At 38.7% G+C, this 25821-nt stretch overlaps 1 long non-coding RNA gene across 2 annotated transcripts in view; it reads left to right on the top strand.

Annotated features, from left to right (window-relative positions):
* The window catches only part of LOC138928336 (uncharacterized), a 97310-nt gene extending 75506 nt beyond the window's left edge, over window positions 1–21804 (top strand). For both annotated transcript variants that reach the window (XR_011444859.1, XR_011444858.1), the window contains 2 exons: window positions 21312–21628; window positions 21684–21804. This is a non-coding gene — a long non-coding RNA (uncharacterized lncRNA). The remainder of the gene's footprint in view (window positions 1–21311; window positions 21629–21683) is intronic.
* The last annotated feature ends 4017 nt before the right edge of the window (window positions 21805–25821 follow it).

The raw sequence follows: 25821 nt of genomic DNA, 5'->3' as shown, positions 1-25821 counted from the left end.
GGAAAATTGCTGGAATACTTGACGAGAGAAACGAGAAGGTTACCAAGAAAGGAGGATTAACCATTCGGTGATACCGAATTGAGGGATGCTCTTTGTTGTAAAACTGTGATTACTGGCTTTAAGCGGTACTATTACAAATTTATTTAAATATATTTGAATTCGGCCTCGAAATAAGAATTGAATCTATATTTAAAATACTTTTTATTTTATTCATCTATTCAATTACCGTTCAAGCGTTTAAACTATGAATTAGCTGAATTTTAAGCCCTTATTATGTTGAATATACCCTGTAATCAGGGTATCGTAAAAGCAAAAGCAAAGGAGACAACAATGGTCCAGCTTTTCCGTCACCAGTTTACCCTTCTCTTAAATAATTTCACACATAACAAAATGTTTATAGTTTTACATTGTATTATATTATTTATTTTATATATTTTGTAGCATTTTAAATTATTTTAGATCTTAATCTTTAGTCCCAAAATGTGAATTAAATATCCATTTCTACAATTCTAGCTAAGAGCTAACAAGATATTAATATAAATTCTGGAAAAAATACAATTTAAATACTATTCATAATAATAGTTAAATGTTATTTTATATAATTTTATTTTGATTCAATATAAATCCCTTTGTAAATTCATATTCTTAATTATTTAATATATTTTTTAATTTAAGTAAATATTAAATTTTCTTTTGGTGTATTTTACGCCCCACCTCCCCTCAGTCTGCTACCCTTTGTAAGTCCATGCGTAGGCATACAGGATAGATGGAAGGGCGGACGGGTGGCTAGGATAGGGGTTGGAAGTGGCCTTGGAGTGGGCTGGTGTGGGGGGTAGGTGCTCCTCTTTGCTGCATTTTTCGTATACCGAGTGTCTGATTAAATTAAGTTGATGAGACGGGCTCCACCCAGCAGTGGCAAGCAATCTGTTTGAAGGACTTTTGTGTTATATTGATGCATTGTGCTCCATTCTTACTCCCCGCAGCAGTTACTCAAACACTCGACTACTTCACTCGATTCGTTCATTAAGTCCGTTTTCATTTCGGCTGCTTTTGGTTGAACAGAGAAAAAAATGCTTGAAAATTGTTTATGTATATAAAAAAACATAATATATTGATAAATTAATCCGAAACTTTGAAAATAAATATAAATTGTATGAAATTTCTATCAACAAAGCCAACAAAATAGTTTTAAAAATCTTCAATGGGTTGCTAAAAATATAATATATATTTAAAGTATTTACATAAATTATGTAGACTTTCTACTATATCACTTCAATCATTAATCTCTTTTTTTTCGGTGTGTCTCTGCTTCTGAATCAGCTTCTGTTTTTGTTTGCCTTTCACGTCGAAGGAACGACTGAACGCTCCCACTTCAGCTTCTGCTGAATTTGTTTATCATTATTGGCATTAAAAGGATTCGAAATTGTTTATTGTCTAGCCAGGAGTCGTGAGCCCCTTGTCCCGCTTTCCCTCTCCTAAAGCCCGCATGACTTTGTCCTGTCTGCCAGTCATTTCAGTCACTTAGTCAGTCATCCCATCGAAGGCTGAATGTCCTGGCTACGTGCCTGCGAGTGCAGTTTATTTAGACTTTTGTTTTAAATGCCTTCGACATTGTCGCCAGTTTCAGAAACAGACTTTCCTTACCTTTCCCCCTCCCGGGGGACAGTGGCTCCGAGGTCATGCAAAATGTGTCCAATTAATTGATGGATGTTGGACGTGAACTTGAGTGAACTCGATTGAAATGAATGAACTTTGTGGGTAAGAGTATGTGAACTGAATAGCATGCATCTTGTTAGAGAAAGTTGAAATAGGATTTGTTTATAACGGAGAAATATTAGAAGTATGTAAAATGAATACTTAAAGGTTTATAAACACAAAGAAGCTTGAATAAATACTACAAAATAATATTTAAAAATGCATACTCACTGGAAAACTTCAATAAAAATGTATCCCTAAAATAAAACTACCAAAACAGATTCTCTTGGTAATTTTTTAAACCTTAAAAAGCCATCAAAATGCACTTGTTTTTTATAGATTTATTAAAATATATATTCTTATGAACATTATAAATTAATTTAATTTAATACCCCTTTTCCTTACCTCTGCCCCACTGCTCTTATATCAGAGATCTTACCCACTCTTGTGCCCATTTCCGGTCTCTGGCAAATATTCTACTCCTTTTTTGTTTGCGAGTCAACATGCTATTTGTAATTAATTGTTTTTGCTTGATGGAGCTCGCCATGGACCCACCCATTCCACCATCCCCCTCCACGCCACTCCACGGCACTCTGCTCCACTCCAACCTACCCCACTCAATCAATCGAGCCCTTTCGGTCTACTTCTCGGGACTTCTGCAGTGCAATGCACGATTTATTGAGAAATCAATTGTTTAACAACAGGCAATGGAAACCACAAGAGTTCTTTGCAAACAAACTTCTCGCCTCGAGCCGTCGCACATCCACATCCACATCCACAGAGTCACTTCCCTTTTCGCTTGCTCTTCTTCTTCATGCCAACTTCCGTTTGTTGATGCTTCCGGGGGTTCCGTTGGACCAGAGCAGAGGGATGGCGAAACGATGGATCATTGTATGGGCATTTAATTAAATCGATGACAAAATTACGCCAATTAAAGGCGTCGGTCCTCAAATTGGTCTAGCCTGGCGCTACATAACGTATTCGCAGCGTTGTCTCTTCGTCTTGTCAAAATGTAGGTAAAAGTTATCAAAAAAGTTTGCTCTTCTGCTTGCACACCGCCACGGCGGTCGTCTGCTTTGGACTTTCTGACATTGAAACCCATCAATTCGTGTCAATTAATTTGCCTGAGACGACAATGCCACGCCCAGTCTCAGCGCCCCTTATTTATGGTGAAGGTAAAAGGTACAGGGTGGAAAATAAAAGACAAAATGGGGGTATTTAATAATAAATTTATGGATTTAAAATACAATTTCATTGAAGATTTCTTGTATAAAAGAATTTCCTAAAATACTTATTAAAATTCCTTATAAATTCCCCAAAATTTTTATATTCTTAATTTCTTTCCGTGTAAGCTGACATCTGGGATGCCAAAAATGTCCCTTCCTATGTATAGTTTGCTTCCGTAATATAATTAAAAACTTTTGCCAGGTGTTGCAAATTTCTCAACTGCTCTTCGGCAGAGAGTTGCGTCCCGACTTCCGGAGAAATGGTGAAAAAGACGAGAAGAGATCTCTCCAGGGGCCCTCTGGTCTGTGTTCTGCTTTGCTTGTTACCTTTTTTAGGGGGCCCTCTATCTTGGCCAACGGAAAGTTCATAAACTTTTGCGATGAAGGACTTTAAATTTGGGGTGAGTGGGCGGTCGGTGGAGGAGTAGAGAGATGGACGCTAATGCTTTGGCTTTCTGCTTTGGAGAGTTGTGTCTCTAAAACAAATTTTCTGTGTACCTTGTGTGCCAGCATGTGTGCCTATCAGTGCCCAGGCTGCTTGGCCTTTGTTTACTCGCCTGCCAGAGAGAATTTCCAGAGATGATGATGACGACGACGACGACGACGGCTATGATGTGGATGAGGAGTAACCTCCTCCTGGCTGTAGGAACAATGAGAGACTGCGCTCCACGCATTATGTTAGTTTGATATGTGTCTTTCGATTGTTTGCCCTGAACTCGACGATTGAAGTTTGCCATATACACACACATCTCGATATTGTCCATCCGAGGCTGTTGACCACACATGCGGCTAGCCGATTGTTTGGGGCCCCAAGTCCGTATATTAAATATTTAACCCTGTAAAGTAAATTTCGTTGCCACGGAGCTATTGTTTGGTCTCGATTTTTGTCCAATTTATAAGCCCTTGATGGGCTCAAAGTTTTATAGAAAACAAAATGTGGCTCACTGGCAGATTACTAAGAGATATAGAGTATAAAGTTTGAGAGCTGTGAATTATTTTTTAGTTAGCTTTCAAGATCCTTTAGAAAGAGTTTCTGTTTTTTAGAACCCTATACAATTCCTGGCTTAATCTTATTTTATCTACATTTATTATGACTTTTTTTGCTAGCCATATTAGATTCTAGCCTCTATAGCTAACTTTTTGATTTTATGCCTCCTTAAAATTGTGTGCAACCGGGGTCCTGAAACTCATTTTGCAATTTAGGCTCCGAAAACTACTGCATTGCTGCTGGTTGGTAGCTGGTTGGTTGCTGCTTTGCTCTGCGCTTTGTGCTTAGCCATGTGGCCAGTAAATTCATAAACTGTGATTCCTCCGACAGTTGCGAGTTTGCCGGCACGAAAATCTTTGCCACAAAAGCCCCCGAGTGTGTCAGCGGTAAAGCAGAGAAAACGTGGGGAAAAACATGGGGCAAGAAAGTGGAGAATGAACGGTGACTGGTTGGGTATGACTGGGAGCTGGGGAAAATTTGAATTGACCGCCTTGTTGTTGTTACTTATCCTTAGCCGCTGCTGTTGCTACTGGTGCTGCAACCATTTCACCGCCGCCTTTCACCCGCTCCTTTCATCATTTTGGGGTCGTTCGGGTTAGTTCAGAAAGTGCAGTAAAAACTTGCGGTGGCATAAAGACCTGAGACCTCCGCCTGGCACATAACTGCCCATACTCTCAGTGCTCAAAAGATCACTAAAAGAAAGAATTGTAAGGTTTTAATAATTTAAAATGAAGCCTTGAATGATTTTTAAGCTATAGATTGGACAAGAAATTCATTTTAATTTGGAAAAATATTGTAATAACTATTAATACATATTTTTTAACCTATTTGAATGGAATTAAAATACCCCATAAATCATATTTAATTATAAAATTATATTTCTAGCTTATTAAAATTAATTAAAATTTTTTCTTTACCCTGAAACTATTTCCCTGAGTGTTTCCCCTCAATGCTGGCACAAAAGACAAAGTTTCAGCGCTGCAATGGTAAAGTTGCCATCCAAGATGTGGAGCTTGGGGAACGCATGTGCAGCCTGTTTTCTGCGGCTGCGGCTTGAATTTGAAATTTTCCAGTTTGTTTTTAGCTGCCGTCGCCGTCCTTGGGAAAAATGTTGAGGCAGAGAGGCATGGGGCCATGGGGCAGGAGCAAAAAGCATAGATCACATTTGCTTCTTGTGCGGGTCGCGAGACTGCCAAAAGATGTAAACTTTTTGTCAATGCGGTTCCCAGCAATGTGGCACTAAAAGTGCCGTCCAAGGACAACAAGCGGCAGGAGGAACATGCTATGGCAATAAAAACAACAACAACAAAAGAAGTAGGGAAAAATACCATCATAAAATGTGTTGCAAGCTGAAACAATTGCTCTGGTTGTTGCTGTTGTTTGGCCAACATGTTGAGCCTAAATCGTTAAAGTTTTTCACAAATGCACTTGCGGCAGATCTGCGCCCAAAATCCTCAAACTACAACGTGCACCTAAAGAAAAGTGGTGGAATTTTGTATAAATTAAGAAGAAAATTAATTGTTTTAAATATTTTGTAATGCCTAGATAGTTTTTTGAAACTTTTTTTATGCTGAATTTATGATTCCAATTGATTTCTAGACATAAATACAACGATTTAGGTTTCTTTAAAGTGTTGTCTGTATTAAGTTATATATTTTTTAAGTATATAATTATACAATATTTTCATAGTTTGTAGTGAAATTTCCTTATTGTTTTGGATCTCTGAGAAAATTTGTAGGCTCAGTGCAATTTTCCAAACGCAACGCGAAATTACATGAAAGTTTTGCCTTCTATCCAAAAAAGCCGCTGCCGAAGCCTCTCCTTGTTGCTGCTGTGATGTGTTGCTGTTGCCATGTTGCTGCTGCTGCTCTGCTCTGCTGTGCTGTTGGGTGTTGCTGTTGCTGTTGCTGTTGCGTTTGCCGCTGCCACTTGGTTGCTGCTGGGTGTCGGCGTTGTGTACTTCAAAAAATTTTAATTTAAACTTGCGCCATTTTGAAGGCTTTAAGTGGTTGCCAGCTCGTTGACAGTTGCTCCTGACAGAGCCAGCGGACAGACGGCAAAGGCTGTCAGTCCTGCGAGTCCCCCGTCTGTCGTCCTGTCCCACGGTCGTTGTGTCCTTTACCGCCGCAGCTTGTTATTAGTGCTCTCTCCTCTGCCATAACCCTGTCTCCCTCGCTGTCCCTCTTCAGCCGCGATAGTTGTAGTTGCAGCCGCCGCTGTTGCGTTTTTATATTGCTAGAACGCGTACACAGGAACACAATTTTACGCCAGGGCTTAGCGAGGGTCAAAGTAAAAGTTGTACTTGAAAATGGGAAGCTTAAATAAATTTTTAGAAATTTTTTACTACTAGTTTTAAGACTGAAATCTTAGAGGTTTGGATACAGCAAATTTTATAGGGAATTCGGGACCTCAAATATTTTACTTTTTTGAAAGATTTTTAAAGGCTTTTCAAGTCATAGAGTAATTTTCCTTTCAATTCAATTTAAAATCTATACAAATCCTTTCCCTTTCCCAATTATATACTATTTAAAAGATCCTTTATTAGACTTCCATTTGAAATAGGTCAAACTCTTTCCCTTATTTATTTAAACTTTATTTTTGCACTTTGTTCAAGTAATGCAGGATATTTGCCTAACAACCCCCTTAACAAGTAGCCTATTGCTGGGTGGGGTCAGAGTTGACTATGCAGTCATCATCGTCATCATCCAACCTCACCACTAAGCCCACTCATCACCACCCACTCCCGCCCAACCACCGCCCACAGTTCAGCCCCCCCCTCTTCCACCCCTTTCGCTGTTGCACATTTTTAGCCAGCCTGCAGCCATGTAAAAGCTTTGAATATTTATGCAACAGCAGCAACCAGACGAACGATCCAGGCGGGCGGCGGGAGGCGGGGTCCTTGCAACAGTTGCTCTTCACTTGTAGCTCTGACACATTTTCAAAAAAGTAGGGTCATCATCGGGCTGGCTGACATTTGCTTAAAACTTGCCATGTTCAAGAGCTGCGCGGCGCTGAAAGTGCCGGGCTAGGTTGGGGTTGGTCGGTTGGTTCAAGAAAAGTTTGCTGCTTTTTTACGCCAACACGCGTAAGTGCCCTAATTTTTTTTTTTTATGTAGCTGGCAGTGTGTCCTGTTTCAGCTCGATGCCGTGTCCCCCTTTTCTAGGTTGTGGACCTTTGTCTGTGACTTTGTACCAGATTTCAATACCCTGGAAATTGGAGGGGAAGAGTTGGTGTTTAAGAAGGATTTTTGCAGCTAATAGAAGGTTATTTGTTTACAATTATGATTTTATTTGGGAAGTTAGAAAAAATAAACTCAAAACTAATGGAAAAGTTAAAGATGTTGTTGTTTAAACTTAAGCTTATCTGGGAATTATCTTTGAATTTTTAAACCTTCTATAGAAATGCCTGAAAATAAAATCTTTTCTAAATTCTCCCAAGAAGAGTATTTAAATTTTGCTAGAATTTTTCCTTGACATCCTTTGCTCTTTTTTGAGCTGCTGCACTGATATTGTTCGATTGTTCAGAGGCGGCGTCACCGTCGCCCCTTTATTTGCAGGTCCTTTGCCGGTTCCGTCGGTTGCCCGCCCGGTGCGGTGATCTTTTTAATGAGTTGCGTTTTGTGGCCTGGCGAAAGTTCTTCTTGGCGCCTTTTGCCGTGAAATGAGGTCGCACAAATAATACGAGCAAAAAAAAAGTGGAGAGGGAGAAATGGTATGAAAAAAGGCGAGAGAAAAGCTTTTGTGTTCCCCTCAGAGTTTTCCATTGCCACATTTTACGCCAGGCTGTTGTGCTGTGTGGAAAATGCTTATTTGAAGAGAGAGAGAGAGAGCACGCTCATCGCGAATTCGAATTCTGGGGGATTGGCCTTGGTAACTTAAGTGGATTCGCTTGTTAGTCGCTTGCTGGATTTTCCATCTTTTTTTATTTTATTTTGGTGAAGTGCCAGTTACCAACTGGGTTGGTTAGAGATTTCCTAGATGGCCGAATATAATAGACTAAATTGGCATAAATTCCGCTAGCTCGAGATATTTACTAAATGCAAAGTGAAGATTATGAAAATTGCCACTAAATGAATGGATTTATTTTGATTGGTATAAATGGAAAATTTATTAAGCTGTTATTTTTAGTATTGAATTTTCTTCAACATAAATTTCGGTCAATTCTTAATGTCTTTATGGTTTTAAGACCTTTTTTTATATTTCATAAATTGGTTTAATTTCCTTTTCTACTAAACTTAAGCTCCCAAACTCTCTATTCAGCTTAAAATTCACCAGAACTACTTCTCTAAGGACCACAATTACTTCCAACTAACTGGACAATCATTTTAGATATACCCCAGCCCCCCAAAAAACATATTGCTTCTGGGACTGTTCCAGTCAATCTTCTCTGTGGCTGCATAAAGCAAACAGCAATTTCCCCAGCTTTTTCGTATCTCTATAGTATTTACGAGACTTTTCGGTAGAGAAATCCAAATGCTCTCCAGCCATGACCCATGACCCCAAGCTTCGACCGTTGGTCCATGTCGCATAAGTCCCCGTTTAATTATGAGTTGGTTTTTGAGTTCATTATGAAGCAGCAGCTAAAACCCTGGAAGACCCACCCTCTTCCCCTGGTTGTCAGCTTTTGTTTGGGGTTCGTTCGAGCTCATGAACATTTTTGCACGTGAATGCAACAAGAACGAATAAAGTGCACGCCGAAAGCTGCACAATTTACATTTCTTACATTTGCAGTTGGTGTCCGTCCCCCCGTACCCCTTAGGTTTTCCTCACGCCCAATTCCCATTTCCCTGACTGGGCTGTCAGCGCGGTTTTTACGCTGCTGTCACAATACACACACAAAAAGACAAACAGATAAAAGGAACAAGAAGTCATAAGTGTACAGAGTTAACGAATAAAATATACTCTTATGGAATTTTAAGGAAGAATTTTAAAGAAAAAATATATTTAAAGTATTTTCTTGTAGTATTTTATGTTCAATTAGAAATTGGAGAGTCTTAACTATTTAAAAAGATTTTTCACAACCCCAAAACCCCTTTCCAAATCAAAGAAACCTCCTCAAAACACCGATACTCTTTATTGTAAATCCCTAAAAATATTTCAAAAACTCCCGCAGAAAACCTAAGCCTCAAATATCTTTTTCAGTATGTGACAATTTCCCTGGAAAATCATAATTCCCTTTACAAGTGTACCAAACAAGACCCATTTCGGTGTGAGAGCTCTTGCGCTCCTTTGCTCTGGAAAAGTTACTCAACGTTGTGACGTGACGTCAGAGGTGGAATGACGTACACTTGAGGGATTTGTGCGAAACAATGTTTTTAAACCAAATTAAAATACGCAACGAGCACTTTACCCGTCATTGCTTGCATTTGTTTGCCGTCTTCAGCTGTCCTTTTCCCCGTGATTCCTCCACCACTTGCCACGAAAGCCAACTTTTCAGCGTATGTCCTGCGCGACTTTTGAAGGACTCGCGCCTTATCCACGCCCGACTTCAGCATGTCAGCGGTTCGCCAGAGCACACCGTGATGCCCTCTCTGGCCGAGCTTTAAGTTTTATTAATTTAATTAAACTACTTACAAAGTTGTAGCCCCAGCCATCCACGGCTGTCCAGCCTGTGTTCCTCCCCTCACCCCTCGTGCGACAGGCGAACAAAAACGTGGAGATGTTCATGCAAATGTATATATGTATGTGTAGTTGCTGGTACAGTTACATGCAGAGAGAGAAAAAAAAGGAATGAAATTAGTATTCAAAAGAATTATAAAGGTGCTTAGACTTGCCAAGATATATGGCTTAGATATCTATAAGATATAATTTGCTGTATTCAGATTTTAATTATAATTTGTTGCCTAAATTTTATAGATTTTTCTTGCAGTGTGGTAGCTAGCATCCAGCAGCAGTAGCCTCTAAGCCCAGAGCTGAGAGCTGCTGGGATGAGTTGAACTCGACTGAGCCTCGCCATGCGCTGTTTAGCACCTAACTCGCCTTGGCCGGAGAGCAACAGCACTTTGTTGTGGCTGCCATTTGACAAAGAGTGGGTTAATTAAAGGGTTTCTTAGTTGTTAAATATAAAATAAAGCCTTTAAAAAGATTATAGGTGCTACAAAATAATTTTTAATATTTTTAATTTGCTTGTAAATGATATAGTTATAAATATTATATAAATTCTCAAATTAAAATCACGAAAACTTTACACTTTGAATTACTGGAATTTTCTAAGTAAACTAAAAATAATATTCATCTTAAAATCTTTTTAAAATCTTAAATATTTTATTTCTTAAATCAACCCTAAAAATTTTAAGAGATTTTTCCTTTACATAGAAATTTTACATTCTCCCCATGCTCTATGCCTTTCATATTCCTTTGGCTTGTTGTCGACCTTCTTTTACTGCATTTACCTTACCTGCGTACATTTGATTATTTAGCATTTAGCTGCCTCCACCCACCTGGATGTACCTCTCCACCTTTTGCCTCTGCATATATTTTCCATTTCTGTAAGAGTGAGCCAAACATGATTTCAGCTTTCAGTTCTCGCTTGCCAGTACTTACGCTCGAATAAATTTTAATAGACATTCGGAGTCATAGTTGGGCGACTCCTTCTTATAACTCAACCCATTCGTAGATCCTTGTTGGTACCCTGTCATGGGGGAGTACATTCTTAGAATATAAAAGTACATATATTTTTTTGAGGTTGTCTAATGTATACAGATTTTAACGAATAAATAATTAGTAAGACTTATATCTTATAGATTTTATACAAATTAAATATAAAGAAATGTACTTATTGATATCCTGGGTATATAAAGTTCCTATCCTCTGATTAAAGCCTTCCTCCTTGTTTTGTTTCTGTGTGTGTGTGCAGTGGCTTGTATGCTCGGACTTGGACCGTGTGTATTTGCATATAAATTATACGTAGCCGTTGACTTTGTGGCCTCCACCGGAATGCCTCAAGCAGCTGGCTGAGCCTGGGACTGGGACTGCGACCGAGAGACCAGAGAAACGGAGCGTCTGTCTGGCATTTCTGGCCCCTTGTGGTCCGTCTGGTTCGTCTGTCCTCTGGCATATGCTGTTTGTCCATTCCATATCCTTTGGCCATGTTATGTAAATTATTTCAATAGGCCCGAAATATGTGCCGAAAAATTATTTAGCCAAAGCCAAAGAGTGAATGTGCAGAAAGAACAACACGCATTAATTATTTAACAAACATAGAAAAAGCAAAGCTACAGGGGGTTTAAGGGAAAATTATTATAATAAATCTGAAAGTAGGAGTCATCGATGCCATGACCAGACGTCAACGGAAGCACTGGAGCGTTTTCAGAGCGGACAGAAAACACAGACGACTCGCCACGGGCGGTCCGAGCTGGACATTTTAATGATACAAGTTGGAGAAATATTATTTTACGCTGGATAACTGGCGGAGAAGATTAAACACTCTACAAAACGTGCTAGAAAAAGTATTAACCTGGAGGGTAACTAAGAGAAATTAAATTATTTTATATTTATTTTAACTCTCTTAGGTGATTTCTGGATTAAATAGCTTAAAATAATATAATGTAACTTTGTTTAACTTTCTTCTTGAATATTCAAATACTTTAAATAGTTAATGAAGTATTCTTGAAGCACGTGCCACAACTTGCGTTAACCACAAACAAATTATAGTCCAAAGATGTATATATATATTCTTAATTATTCTCAGAAAACCATTAGTGGAAATGTTATTCCAATTAAGCTAACCGATGCTTGGAATATGGCTCTGGGACTTGTTTGTTAATTAACCAAAGGCAACCAACCTTTACAATCGACGCTTAAGAATAGATTGCCGGAAGGATTTCTCTGGGATTTCCCGTCTTGACAACATTTCCCCGAAATTCATTTCAATTCCAAGTCTTAAACCCACAAAATGGCCGAATGAAAACCAGAAGAAGAGCATCAGAAAGTGGACACTTCCGTTGACATTGAATTAAGAGGATTGAAAGGCGGTCTGTGACCGGACAGAAAAAGGGGGTTTTACACTAATAAACTAGCAGGAAAACATGCTTAAAGTGTTTTATGATTGCCCACCCATGCGAGAGGTCGAGATGTCGCGGCGTTGGCATTTTTAGTCCTTTGGATCCCAGCCCTTTTTCCCGCCTCTCTCTCTCTCTCTCCTTTGGACGAGAATGTCCTGCTGCTAACCGCAAAAAGCAATCTACACGTGTTTTCAAAATTAATTGTTATGATGGCTTTTGTTGACGCCGTTTTTTTTTTTAACCGACCATGCGCTAGTACACTCACAAAAATTATCCAAGTTACTATTTTATTTATTTTTAAAATCATTATAATACAAAATGCAGAAAAGATTTATAGAAACCCTTTGAAAATCTCTCTCCAAGAAAAGCCTTTTTACTAACCATTTTTCTTGTATATTTTCTCTCAGTGCCTGTGCCTTTGTTGCTGTGTTTGGAAGGGACACAACCCGGCTACCGTTTGAATATTTGATGAGGGCGTTACGAAAGCACAAACACCGGCAATTTTATTTAGCTGTTGTTGTCGTGTGGTGGTGGTGTTGCTGCTGCTGCTGCTGTTGCTTTTGCAGCTGTTTTTTTAACGCCTAAAATTATGCAGCATTAAACAAAAACCGCCGGCAAAAGATGGCGTGTGAAAGGGACACGAGGGGGGGAGCAGGAGGGGGAGCAGGGTACCTACGGTCGCAGGCACTGAACCCCGGCGACATTTGTGCTCGCCATTTTTCACCTTATTAAAAGCTGCGCTGACCGCAAAAACCGTGGCCAGCCTGTTTGACAATTGTAAACAATTTGCTGAATAGAGAACCGCGAATATGGGCGGGTGTGAACGGTTGAGGGGGGCGTGGCACATGCACATTTTATAGCCAGCGAAAGAATTAGTTAGCCCCCGAAAACCGCAGGCGAGATTTAGGATATATATAAATTTTGTGTAATTAAGTTTTACTTCATTTGGGACGCAGTTTAGTGTCGGGGATATAGTGGAAATTAGAGGATGAAAACTACTTTAAAAAATGTTACAAGGGAATTAATAGAAAATATATATTTTAGGGTTTCTTTACGGTTTATTTTTTATTCATGTTAGCTTAAACTAAGTTATTCCGATGTTTTCGTAAAGAAAATGTAAAAAAACATACAATTCTACACATTTCTTAATATTTATTTGATAAATTTAAAGTTTTTAATTGATTAAAAATATAAAAAATTGTTTTAAAAACTAGTTACCTGAAGCCAATTTATTAGAAACCCTTTCATCCGCTTCTCAAGTTGTCTGGAATGAATCTCAACAGGTTTTGAGACCGATTTCCTAACCCATTTCAAGTGGAGTTTCCAACAATGTCCTCTGTAGTGCTAAACTACGGTTAGCAGCCTCGTTTTAATTTCGAATGGCGGTTCGGCTTGAAAACCGCATTTCATGGCCTACGAGGGATGGTCTGTTGGATGTTGATTTTTGGCCGTTGCCTCAAAAAAACCCCGCCCATGGGTTGACCGCCTACGGAACGCCGTCAAACGCTTGGCTGCTTCTCAACTTTGATTTTTTGGCGGCTCTGAAAATTTTTAAATTGGTAGCAATCCCCCTCCACTCTACCCCCTTTGATGCCTCCGCTCTCTCTCTCTTATGCGGTCAATGCCGTTTAGACGTTCGGTCAGCCAACTCAGTTAGAATTTGGCCGAAGAGAGGGGTCTGCGGACATGCGGTTTGTTTGGTTTTTGTGGGATGGCAGCTGTTGATTTTTCGGGGCCAATGCGTTATAATTTTCTACAGTATATTTTTGCCTGTTCCCCTGCATGGTTCATGGTTCGCAGGACTTAAATTTTAAAATGTGTGTGTATGTGTCTACACATACCGGTGGTTGTCCCCAGCAATCAGGGGGAAAATACCAATAAATTAACAATAGCCCATGGCCCATGTAGCGGCGTCATCGTCCTCCTCCCTGGCCAGTGTCGCCTGCATTTATTGGCTCGTAAATTAGCATGCAAGTCAAATAAATTAATTCTTTTTTGCAATATTTGCATAAACAATTTTGCATAATATGCGCAATAGTCGAGTGAGAGAGAAAGCGGCAGTCGAAACAGGCAAAATGTTCATGAGGGTAAATGCAATATCGGCGAGGGTCAATTGATGAATATTTATAAATCGTTAAAGTAACAAAGATACTTTGTAGATGTTGTTTAAATAATAAAGACTTGAAATAGGAGGTTTTGTGGGTCAATATATAATAAATGTACCTAAATTTCGTACAAATATTTGATGATATTTTTTATAAAAATCAATTTTCTATATTTCTTGAATTTTCTTTAACTTATAATACAATTCCTTTATTTATCCCCTTAAGCCTCCTTTGTTAACTGTTGAATCACACCTTACTGTTACTGTTTTACTGGTTCCCTGCATGTTTACCTTACCGTTTGCCCAGATGCATGACTAGAAATTTGGCCGCCGTCGCCTCCTAAAGGACGATATCGGTTCAAAGAGTACCGGCAGATAGATAGTGCTATATGGCCTATGCATAAACAACGGCAGCGGGGCAACAACAAAAGCCCCAACCACATGACTGGACGATTGACCAAGGGCTAGGCAAAGTCCCTGGCCTCGAAGCCCCCTGCCTCTGGAGCCAGAATAAAGCTCCGGCCGTGTCTGGCTTTTGCATTTGGCATATTTTAATATGTAAATGTAATTTCTCCAATGAGCTGACTTCATGTCGAGGACCAGAGTCCGTACGCCATAGTAGTACGTCTGCCGTTGCCAATGTCTGCGGCTAATCAAAGACAACAAGAAGGGAAATTAACTTTGGGAAGCTGAAATTTAGATACCCTTTGCCAAATGAAAATCAATAAAATAGATCATAACTAAGGGAAAAATTCATTAATTACAATTCGGAAAGCTTTTCTATGTTAGTTTTTAATAGGCGAATAAATCTGCATATAGAATTTAAAAATTTAAATAATCAAAATTTAAGCCATTTTTTGAAAATTTTAATGATGTAACCCCTTGCATTTTTTTGAAAAAATGGCTTAAAAATTGTTTTCCTCCGGACATGTCTAAAAAGACGCGCCTGGTAATGCTGATCAAGAATATATATGATTTATGGGGTCGGAAAGGACTCCTTTACTGCTTTGCAAGCTTCTGACTAAAATTAGAATACCCTGTAAAAGCATAAAAAGACGCATCACAGATGCTAAGGCAAAAGCTGCTGATGACACAGTGGTCTGCCACATATTTTATTAAAAACTAAATAGCTATATTAATTCTTTGAAGCCACAGAAAGACAATCTAGGATGTTTAGATATAAATAACTGCTTTAAAAGAGATTAATTTGAAAGTTAATTGAATTTAAGGAGATTGTACTATCCCAGTAGAAATAGTAAAGATGATATACTTGTCTTAGATACTTTATTAAGTTCATAATAAAGCTACAGAAACCAATTTAAAGAATATTTCTATTTCAATCTAAGCTTTTCCCAAAGATCACTGTAACTAACCATACGTATTTATTCCAGCATAAAGAGAATCCTGGAATGAGAGGCCTGGCATGTGCAACAATTAATATTGTGCCCTTTTGCCTCGGAAAATCAGAGAATCGTCAGAGTCATCAGCAGCGTCAACACATCGCGCAGCCACATTACGCATACGCCGCGTATGTCGCGCGGTTGTCGTTTAATAAAAAATGCAAAGGCTAATGTCTGCACCGCAAATTGATGTGAGCCGAATGTGCGCATAAACGACGCTAGATGGCGCACTTTACGCGTGCAAATTGACGGATCCTGCCAAAGGACGAAAGAGAGAGAGAGAAAGATTGAGAGGGCGTTAGAAAGAGTCAGGACTACAAGGCCCACAAAACACAAACAAAAACACACAAAGAGACAGACGCACACGCCAACGGATTAAATTTACAGCAATTTCACTTCAGTGTTGTGTTGACGGAAATAGACGCCTTGTTTTTCCAGCCACTCGAATAATCCCTTTTAAAGGATAAATATGGATATACTTGAATATAAATGTTTATATTTAAGATGCGTAGGGAGAATTTGACTTTCCTATATAATGTCTTTATTATAAACGAAATGAGAAATCGAAAGGTACATGCATTTGTACTGAAAATGTCTAGATTAAAGCCATTTTTTGGAAAATAATGATGCTTTTTTAGCAATATTGCAGTATTGGGATAAAAATTCATCTCACTAACTGAATTCCATATTGCTTTCAAATTGTTTAGGACTCATTTAATATATTGAAAAGCCGTCCAAAATTATTTAAATTTTTGGCCTGAAAACTCTCTTTATTTCTACGCAACCCAACTGTTACGGAATCCTTAAAGTACATTCCATTTAAAATATTTTCAAACCCAAAATTCTGCTGATGATTTTTCGCACTTTCTTTATCTCGAGCGTTGCCTTTAACTGCATTGTGAGCTTTTTGTTTAGTGATTTGTTTACCCCAACCAGAACAACAGGGGGAAAAAAAAACAACGAAAACCAAAAAACAAAAAAAAAATTGAAACCGAAATACGATGCCAAAGGCTGCGACCCCTCCTGCCTCCTCGTAAACCGTGCAGCATCCCCTCTGCCCACATCAAAGCGGAATCTCTGGGAGGCTTTATATAAAAGCTGTGCGGCAGACAGGCCATCAATACAAAATGGCATAGAGTTGAGTGGGCGTTAACAATATGCCACACCCCCCGCCTGAAATCTCTAACGCCCCTCGCGGCAGGGGTGGGGCACGAAAAAGAAGGAAAAAGGGGACTCGGAGGGGCATTCATTGTTGGCTGCCTTATAAATGCTGCGTATGTTTTGGTTTTTTGGCTCAACGACTCAACTCGTTTGCAATTTCTCTGCTGTCGCTCTATCAGCCGAGGTCCCTTCAGTAATACACTGGGGAAAATAACAGTAAATTTGAATTAAAAGTAGATAAAAATAAATAGTTCTCTAAAATTAGATAATATAAAATAATAAAATCTATCATAACTAAGCCAAAAATGCATTAATTTCAATTCGGAAAGCTTTTCTGTGCTAGTTTTTTCTATGTTAACAAATTGGCATACTTAACTTCTAAATTCAGGATTTCACAATTTTGGTCGATTTTTGAAAAATTTAACGATGTAACCCCTTTCATTTTTTTGAAAAAATTACTGAAAAATGGTTTTCCTCCTGACAAGGCTAGAAAGACTCGCCCGTTTATGCTGATCAATAAAATATAAGGTTTATGGGGTCGGAAATGGCTGCTTCATTGCTTTCCAAGCTTTTGACTAAAATAAAAATACCCAATAAAAATAATAATTATTATATTCACGAATGTACCTTTAAGTATACAAATTTATCATCTAAAAATCTTGACTAAAATAAATTTGTAAACCATATTTTTTGACCAGTGTTCTCCTGTTTTGCTCCTCCTGATCCTGGGGTCCTGCTAAAGTGTCTGCGAATATGACGCGTCACTCTGGGATCACACCAATTTGTTAAAAAACGGGGCAGCCGGGGGGACATGGGGGCATGCTGCTGATGGTTTGATAAGGAGGGTGCGGCATAGGCCCGTTCGTTGGTTCATTCACTCAAAATGTCATCAACGTTGAGACGACAGATTGCAGTCATTTTGCTGGCATTTTTTCCTCCTTCGTTTTTGTTATCATCTGGTTTTGGTTTGTTTGTGTATTGTGTGTGTGAAATGGGTTGAATGGTATAGGAGGAGGATTCAGGAGGAGTTTGCAGGGTAGAGCCTAATAGTTGGAGAATACAAATTTGTAGGGCATACACTTTAGGATAAATAAATAATATGAAATATTTAATAATTAAATTGATTATTTTCATCTCTAATACTTTTTAAATATTTCTTAGTAAAATCTAAATTATTACATATAATTCTCTTCCCTTTTAAACTTTCACATTCACTTTGTACCACTTTTTAATCCCTTTTTGGATTAGCAGCTCATCTGGACTTCTGCACAACCGAATCAATTATCCTTTTGCATTCCCCTCTGTGCCAATCCCAATCGCCCTCCCGTTTGGCCATGCCGTTGACATTATAGCAGCTCCATCAAAGCCACTCACTCCATACTTTATTGCTTACCAACTAGGATGGCCGCCTGCTTGTGCCCGTTCCATATCCCTTAGTGTCCTGGTGCGGTGCTGTCACTCAGCAGAGGATGCGTCACTCATGCCGGCTGACAGTGTCGAGAGTGGAGAATTAGATTTAAATTCGAAATCTGCTTAAAGGCAACAGCCAGCAGCAGCAGCCAGTGAAGGGAAGTGAAGTGAAGTGAAGTCCTAGCGACTTTATAAATTCCTTTTATCCCACTCGCTCGCTCGCTCTCTCTATTCCCAATGTATGGGAACATCAAAACATCGTTATCATCATCGGGCAAGGCAGAGGGACCAAAAAGATGGAAGCCAGAACGAAACCAAACTCCACCTGAGCTGAGCTGTGGAAATGCAATTCATTTTTCGCGCCATACCTGCACATAAACCATTCATATTCATAAAATTGCATAATCTCGAAGAGTCATAATAATCAAAAACATATTTGCGGCATGTGCCCCCCTAGTCTACTCCTTTCCTTCAGCCATAAAACTTCAACTTTGGCCTGGCTTGAAAAAGTGCACTGAACAAAAAAATAGAGGGAAACTAATACTAAATGTTTTGTTTTTAAAAATATGACTCATAATGAAATCTAATTAAAATAAGTTATCAAATACAAATAAACTTCTAAGTAGCATTAAAAAATCTTTGATTGTTTTAGATTTTCCCCTATTTTTTTTATAGTGTTTTAAAGAGGAAAACCACCCAGGGAAGAATAATGCAATGGGAAGACTAAAAAGAGGGGCCTGTTGGTTCTGGGGAAGAGGTTGCAACAGCAATCGGCAATGGCAACGGCAATGGCGCCCAAGTAGGCGGAAATAAACGTGGAGGCGAGCAAAGAACCAAGTTGTATGATTTTATTTATGCCACCACTACATAGGTGGCGAGCAAGGGGGGGTGGCAAAAAAGGGGGCAGATTCTTCTGCTAGTTCGCATCCTCTGCCTGCTCACTGGCTGCTGTGCTGGCTCGTAAAGTTTAGTTGAACCCAGAAGCCGTAAAAGGCGTTGGCAGTGGCACACTCAGCAGTCATCATAAAACTATAAATTTCATATTTGCCACACTCACACAAACACACACACACCCACACACAGGACACACAGCCACAGGAAGGTGCAGAGGTGGTGGAGAGGTGGTGGTGGTGGGGAAAATCGGGGGGGAACGGCATGTTATCATTAATGGTCGGTAGAACTATGATCATGATGATGATGATGCTGATGACGTTGGCTTTGGTAATGTTTATGGTGACGCCTGGGAGTTTTTGGGCAAGGCCTGTAACATTCTCAGCTTGTGCACTGAGAATAAAAATGTGGGGATAATAAATATAGTTGAGTTTAAAGTTATGAAATGTGGAAAATGCTTTTGGAGGTTTTCGGAGAAGCAATATTAAATTTTGAGAGCTATTAAAACCATCTTTATGCATTGAAAACGATTGCTAATTTTTCCTCTTAAAAATATTATAAAATTACATTTTATTAAAGAATATATTAAATAATTTTCTTTTTGAAAGACTATATTTAATATAGCTTTTCAAATATTTATTTAACATTATTTAATATGATTTATTCATTCCATCAAATCTAAAAATAGTCTAAACAATTTTTTTGCCTTAGTTTTTCCTCAGTGAATCTTTTCTTTAGCTCTACCTGCCGCTAAGTGTTTTGCAAGTATATATATTATATTATATATGTACGTTTGTATATATATAAATTCCCATCGTGCGCCTGTGTATGAGGTTTGTGTGCTTTGTTATGTAGAGCATGCAATCATTTTATGACTCTGCGTCGAGCCGCAGAAATGTCAGGGGCAGTCCGCTAACCATCCAAAGTGTTCCGCCCCCACTGGCCCATCTTCCATCCTATATCCTACATCCTCTATCCCCCAGCCGGGTATACCCGTTCCCCCCCAGTGACCCCTCTTTGCTGGTGCCAAGTGTTGCCACAAATTTAATAAACTAGAGACGTGCGTTTGAGCTCTGGTTTTCACTCTCCTCTCTCTCTCGAGCTGCCTTTACTTAAATAGTTTAGCAACTAGATCAAAGTTTTGTTTTCAGCTTTTTACTGTTTCGGTTTCTGTTTCTGTATTTTCGTTTAATTTTTGATTTGGTTTGTGGGTCACAGGGGAAAGTTTTAACTCGGTTTGCAGCGGGCATGTAATTTATTTAAACATGTTCATGGACATAAAGGGAATGAAAAATGTTAGGCCAAGTGCTGCAGCTGGTCTCGTAGGTATAAAAAAAATAAATAGGCAGAGAGGAAAAACTAAAAAGAACATTCAACTTTTTTTTCTGCAAATAAATTGATTAACTAGGGTGAAGAAAAAAAGTTTGCAGTTCAATTTAAAGTAAACATTTAATAGAAATGTGTTTCCTGTGGCGGAATTAATGGAAAATTACATCAGTTTTATACTGACAAAAACCTGTGATAATTACTTTAAATCCTTTGGTGAGTCAGAAGAAAGAATATATTTAATTAAACACTTTTTTTCTAGAAATAGAGATACCAGTTTATGGGTCTTCAAATGCATTTGATTCTAAATGGCAATATCCAGCATTAAACTAGGTTAAATGCAGCTCAAATTCTATTTTTTCTTCAGCATTACATATATTCTCTATGTACCCATATCGAATATTGCTCTGCATATCCTAACATCCCCATTGCGAAACCTCATTAGCAATTCAAAATGCAATACTCTGCCATTGACAAACATTCGATGACTTCATTTCACCAATTAGATGGCATTGCTGTAAAAGTTAACAGTGCGAGTTATGGCCAAACTCGGAATCGTCTCAAATTATGTGCCATTTCTGCAGCATTGCATTAGTTAAAGTTCGTCCATATAGCAACAATCAGCGCCGAAAAGAGGAGAGACGCCAGAAATGGGGCCCCGAAAGAGGCGGCACTGCTGCGGTTATTGCCGCACGAAAATTTGTAAACGAAACGGAAACAGCTCGTAACGATTTCAATGAAGAGATGACATGGACATGTCGACCAACTAGGACATCGTCGATGCCTTTGCTCCTCTGCTGGTGGGGATTGTTATGGCAATGGTGATGGTGCGGATGCTGTTTGAGAATGTTCCAGGAACTGAAGAGGTGGCTGTGTTGCGAAATGACAAAGTTCTAAAATATTTAAACTAAATATATTTATAGAAACATCTGTATAATAAAGTTCTTAATCATTTTAAATAGAAAAAACCATCTAAAACTTTACCCAAATAAATTTTATAATTGTATTCCTAGCTCCAAAGTATACCCCCATAATTTCTTTACTTTGATTCTTATTTTTCCTTCTAATTTTTATTATTTTCCTATTCTTTTCCGACTTCCATATCAGCCCATCTCTGATGGATAGTCACTTGCCAAGGAGAGTGTTCTTCTGCCTGGCTCTGATGATGACTGCAAATCAGACAAATGTACGCAAAAACCGCACCGAAAACTTTTCGCCAATGCACAAGTGATGGAACCAAAGGCGAAAGAGACCGATATGAGGGCGAGGAAGGAGGAGGAGGGAAGTTTTGGGGAATCACCTCGGGACATTTGCTCTGCTGCATTGGAACTCAACGGAAGGCAAAACTTGAAAGTGCTGCCCCTGACCCTATTCTCTGTAGCATCCTTTGCCGGCCTGCTTGTTGTGTTCCATCCGGAACTTCGGTGGGTACACTCTAAAAAAAGGTGTCTTTAATTTTATTTGCGAATTTTTATTTAGATTTACTAACTTCAAGACAAGATATTGAACAAGAAAAGGTTTATATTTACTAAACAACTTTCTGTTACTTTTTATTTGGATAGTTTTCCTTATAAATAAATTTAATATAAATTAAAACCAATAGAACCTGCTTCTGTTTCTCTGAGTGCACTTGGTTGGGGCTACGATTGATGTGCAATAATTATCCAAAGTTGATTTGTTTGTTTGCACCAGGCCAACAAAGCGTAAAAGCCAAGCATACCAATCGAAGAGTCAGCCCTAAACGTAGGTCCTGCCTCTCCCTTGGCCTGGTCCTTGAAAATGCGGTAATGCTGTAAATGAGTATTATTATGGGCCCTCTACTGCTTCTCCATCTCCTCTCCCATTGAAGTCGCCTTTGGATCTACTCCGGGGCCAAGTTTTTGGTGAGTTTCTTCAATGTTTCTCTTGCCTTATAGTTTTTGGCGTAGTTTTCGATGTGGCTCTGGCTGATGACGATAATGATGATGATGATGACGGGTATTGGTATGAGGATGCTGCTGCTCAATAAGATAAGTGCGCTGTTTAGTTTTAAAGCCACAAGCAGAAAAGTTTTCCCGATGCACAGAACTTTTCCAGGGAAAGGGAGAGGGTAAGGGTATTTATGGGTATTTAGGATAGCCAAAAATATAAAGAGTTCAATTGGTTATTTTGTGCAGAGTGTAAAGTTTGTTTGCCGAATTGATTGAATGGTTATTAAACGAAATTTTGATGATCAGCCGAGTTTAATTGGATGAAGTTAGGCGGATGTTTTGGTTATTCAATTATAGCTCGATAGCTTTTACTTTGTGTCTGACAGTGAATACTTAAAGTTACTTAAAAATAAAGTGCAACCAATATTCGAAGACACATACTATACATGTAATCTTGTCCCATCTGTTTCCTCTATTTTTCCTATTCGCAATTGAGAAATTAGTGCATTAACTTTTCCTTTGACGCCCCCAACAAATAAATGGTGGCATTTATTTGAATTGCTCAAACGAGTTTTACTCTCCATATCCTCGGCACCAATAAAACGAATGAAAGAGCCAGACAAAAAATAAAACAGAACAACTTTTAGTTAAACTTGCTAACCTCATACAAGCCTTCCTCCCCTCTTTCCCCCTCTTTTGCTTGCTTGGCTGCCTTTACTGTTGATTTACTTTAGCCTATTGCTTTGGCATTTAGGTTTTTAGTTCTTCGTGTTGTTCCATTTGTGAACCGGAAATACACACAGGAGCGCAGGTTGCCGGTCTCTGCTGGGCTCTACTGGGATAACCCCACTCGAACGCAATCAAAATACTTTGGCTATGCAATTTATTGGCGCAAAAACAAGTTCAATTTCAAATGAAATTCGCTTTTCGGTAAAAGGGAGCCAGGGACACAAGCACACATGAAGACAAGATAAACATGTGGGCACGGCAAGAAAAAAGAGGTGAGTGACCTCAATTTTAATTAGGAAATTATTAAAGTAAATAAATTGTTAAGTTTTCTTTAGTAAAATCTTAAGAAAATTAATTGTTTATCATATTTTAAGGTATAAAAATAAATCCTTAATTTCCTAAAATATTTTTAAATATACAAAAATTGAAAAATATCTAAATTAAATATTTTCTTTACCTTTAATCAAGTCATATACACCCACCTTTCTTGCTGTGCCATCTGGTGAATGAGTTTGCCACACGGATTGCAGGAGACAGTCAAGATTCAAATAAATATCAACAAGGAGGAACACTGAGACCCCACACATAGTTGCACCTTTGTGTGTGGTGCCCAGTTTGGATTGTGTTTTCTAATATAGAAAATAGTTGAGAAATATTTTGCCAAGTAGCCAGAGCGAAAGATGCAGAGGGAAGAGGCATTTGGCAAGACAAACAATCAGTTAAGAGCTTTGCGAAAGACGATACATTGCCTAACGGGGGCAACAGGGACAGATAGAGATGCTTTGCACTCTTTTTATTGAACTTACATAACATTTTTGGGTTATACTCGCATGGCTGTGGGGGAGGAAATTGCGGGGCGGCCGGAAGTGATACTGTGTACTGTGATTTCCGGGCAGCTTCCTTGGCTAGGCTGTGTAATAAATATACAGAAGAGTGCTTAAGATCAAATCAATTGATAAAGAGCGTAATAAACTTGTATCCAACTATTTACATAAAACTTTTCTCTAATAATATTATGGCAAAAACCTGAAGAGGATGCCAGGGAGGATAAGGAGAGTCAAAGGGGAACGGAAGCACTCGAAGCACTCTTTGCTTTTCATGTCTTGCATATTTGGGTTAAAATGTATTAGTTTTTCCAGCTTGGCTCTCCTTGTGTCTATCACATATTTTCTTATCAGAAAATTCTATTTATTTTCATCCTTTTTGATGTTGCAAAATGTTGAAGCAGAGAGTGAGGCAACAATGTCGATCTGCATGGCAGCCATAAATTGTGTGCTTATGCAAGCCTGTCCTTCCGAAAGTAGGTAATGTTGTTGTTCTAACCCCGCTTAACTGGCAGACGTTTAATTTAAATCAACAAATCAATTGGAATTTATGTCTGAGTTTAATGTCGAACAATTGTTGCAAAAGTGTTGTGCCATTTGAGCTCTAATTAATAGCGAGAGAAAGCGAGTTGATTGCGAAAACATTTCCCGAAATCGAATAGCACATAAACATGATTAATTAAGGGATTTTATTTGTATAGTTATATAGCAGAGAAGTAGCAGAGAAGAGTGTTAATTGAAGCTTAAGCAGTTTAAGTTACAAATGGATGTCCAGGATTATTTGAAAATTGTTCAAGACAACCTAAATTATTACTATATGATGTGATATATAACCCATAAGAGCACATTTCTAGTTTAAATATTGATTTCTACAACTCTCTGTGCCGGCTCGATACTTTGCATATCCTGGCGCTGCAATCTCTGTATAAACAACTCCACATAGATGTAAACTCTATAACTCATGCGGATAGTTATTCTAAGCAATATCTCATGTACATTTGCCCGATGTCAACTGCAAAATTTATGCACATCTATGTACATATGTGGAACTCTTTGGGTGTCCTTTGGGTATTCCCCTTCCTTCTTGTTGTTGCGGCTGTCGTTTTATCAAGGCAGCTAAAGTCGCTAAACTTTTCAGGACTATGGCAACAAACACACAGAGAGAGAAATGCTACAACAATTTTTATTGGATTTCGCGTGTCGCATCGGCAACGGTTTTGCAGTTAGTTTTCGGTTCGGTTCGGTTTGGTTTGGTTGTTGTTTTCCCGTTGATTTTGCCCCTTTTTTGAGGTTTGTTGGCCTTTTGCCAATGGCTTTTTCAATTATACTAATGACATTCAAAAAGAATTTGTAGAAATGCCAGAATGTAGCCGAAAAAAAAAAGACAGGCAAGAACCCATGGCGGCCATTTTGTTGTATCACACATGCATGTGGGAACCCTGCTCACATCCTTCGTCCTAGCTCCTAGAATGAGCGTTTTTACCAACGTTTTTGTTGTCGTTGTTTGGCTTTGGCTTTGGCGACTGGGCAAATAAAAACAATTTGCGCCAAATTAAACTTATGAGGCATAAAGATATTTTTTGGCTGCTCCCCGTTAATGCCGCGCACACACAAACAAATGCTTGACAATGCGAGATGAAGATGAGAATCAGAGCATACCAAGCCATGTGGCCATGATGTGGAAGCCCCAACAACAAAAAAGGAGACAACATGTATGTACATATATGTCTGGTAAGTGATAAATCTAGGCAGGACTTTCTTGAACCCCAACCAAAAGCAAAGAACAGTTGTGACTAAAATAATAGGATCTATATTTATCATGGAAAGAGAATAAATAGTATTATTATTATACATTTTATATATCACTTATACTTGGAATATATTTAAGGTTTATAGAAAATATCCCTTTTCAAAACCCCACCTTTATTTTCCTAACCTCAGCTGTAGACATCACACAGGACATAACAAAAACAACAGCGGCGAACGCCAAAAGACCAAATTCGACGCTAAGAAAGGATATTAAAGATTAAATGATATAAGCGGCAAGTTGACGTTGGAACATCTCTTGAGGGGTGGTGGAGGAGTAAGCAAACTCCGCCGAAACAGGCAGAAAACTTAACCAAGCCAGAAACTCCACCCACCAAGAGTGAAATC

Source organism: Drosophila kikkawai, chromosome 3L (assembly GCF_030179895.1).
Source record: "Drosophila kikkawai strain 14028-0561.14 chromosome 3L, DkikHiC1v2, whole genome shotgun sequence".
Taxonomy (NCBI): domain Eukaryota; kingdom Metazoa; phylum Arthropoda; class Insecta; order Diptera; family Drosophilidae; genus Drosophila; species Drosophila kikkawai.
Note: the sequence above shows the minus strand (reverse complement) of the source record. Positions and strands in the feature narration are given on the sequence as shown.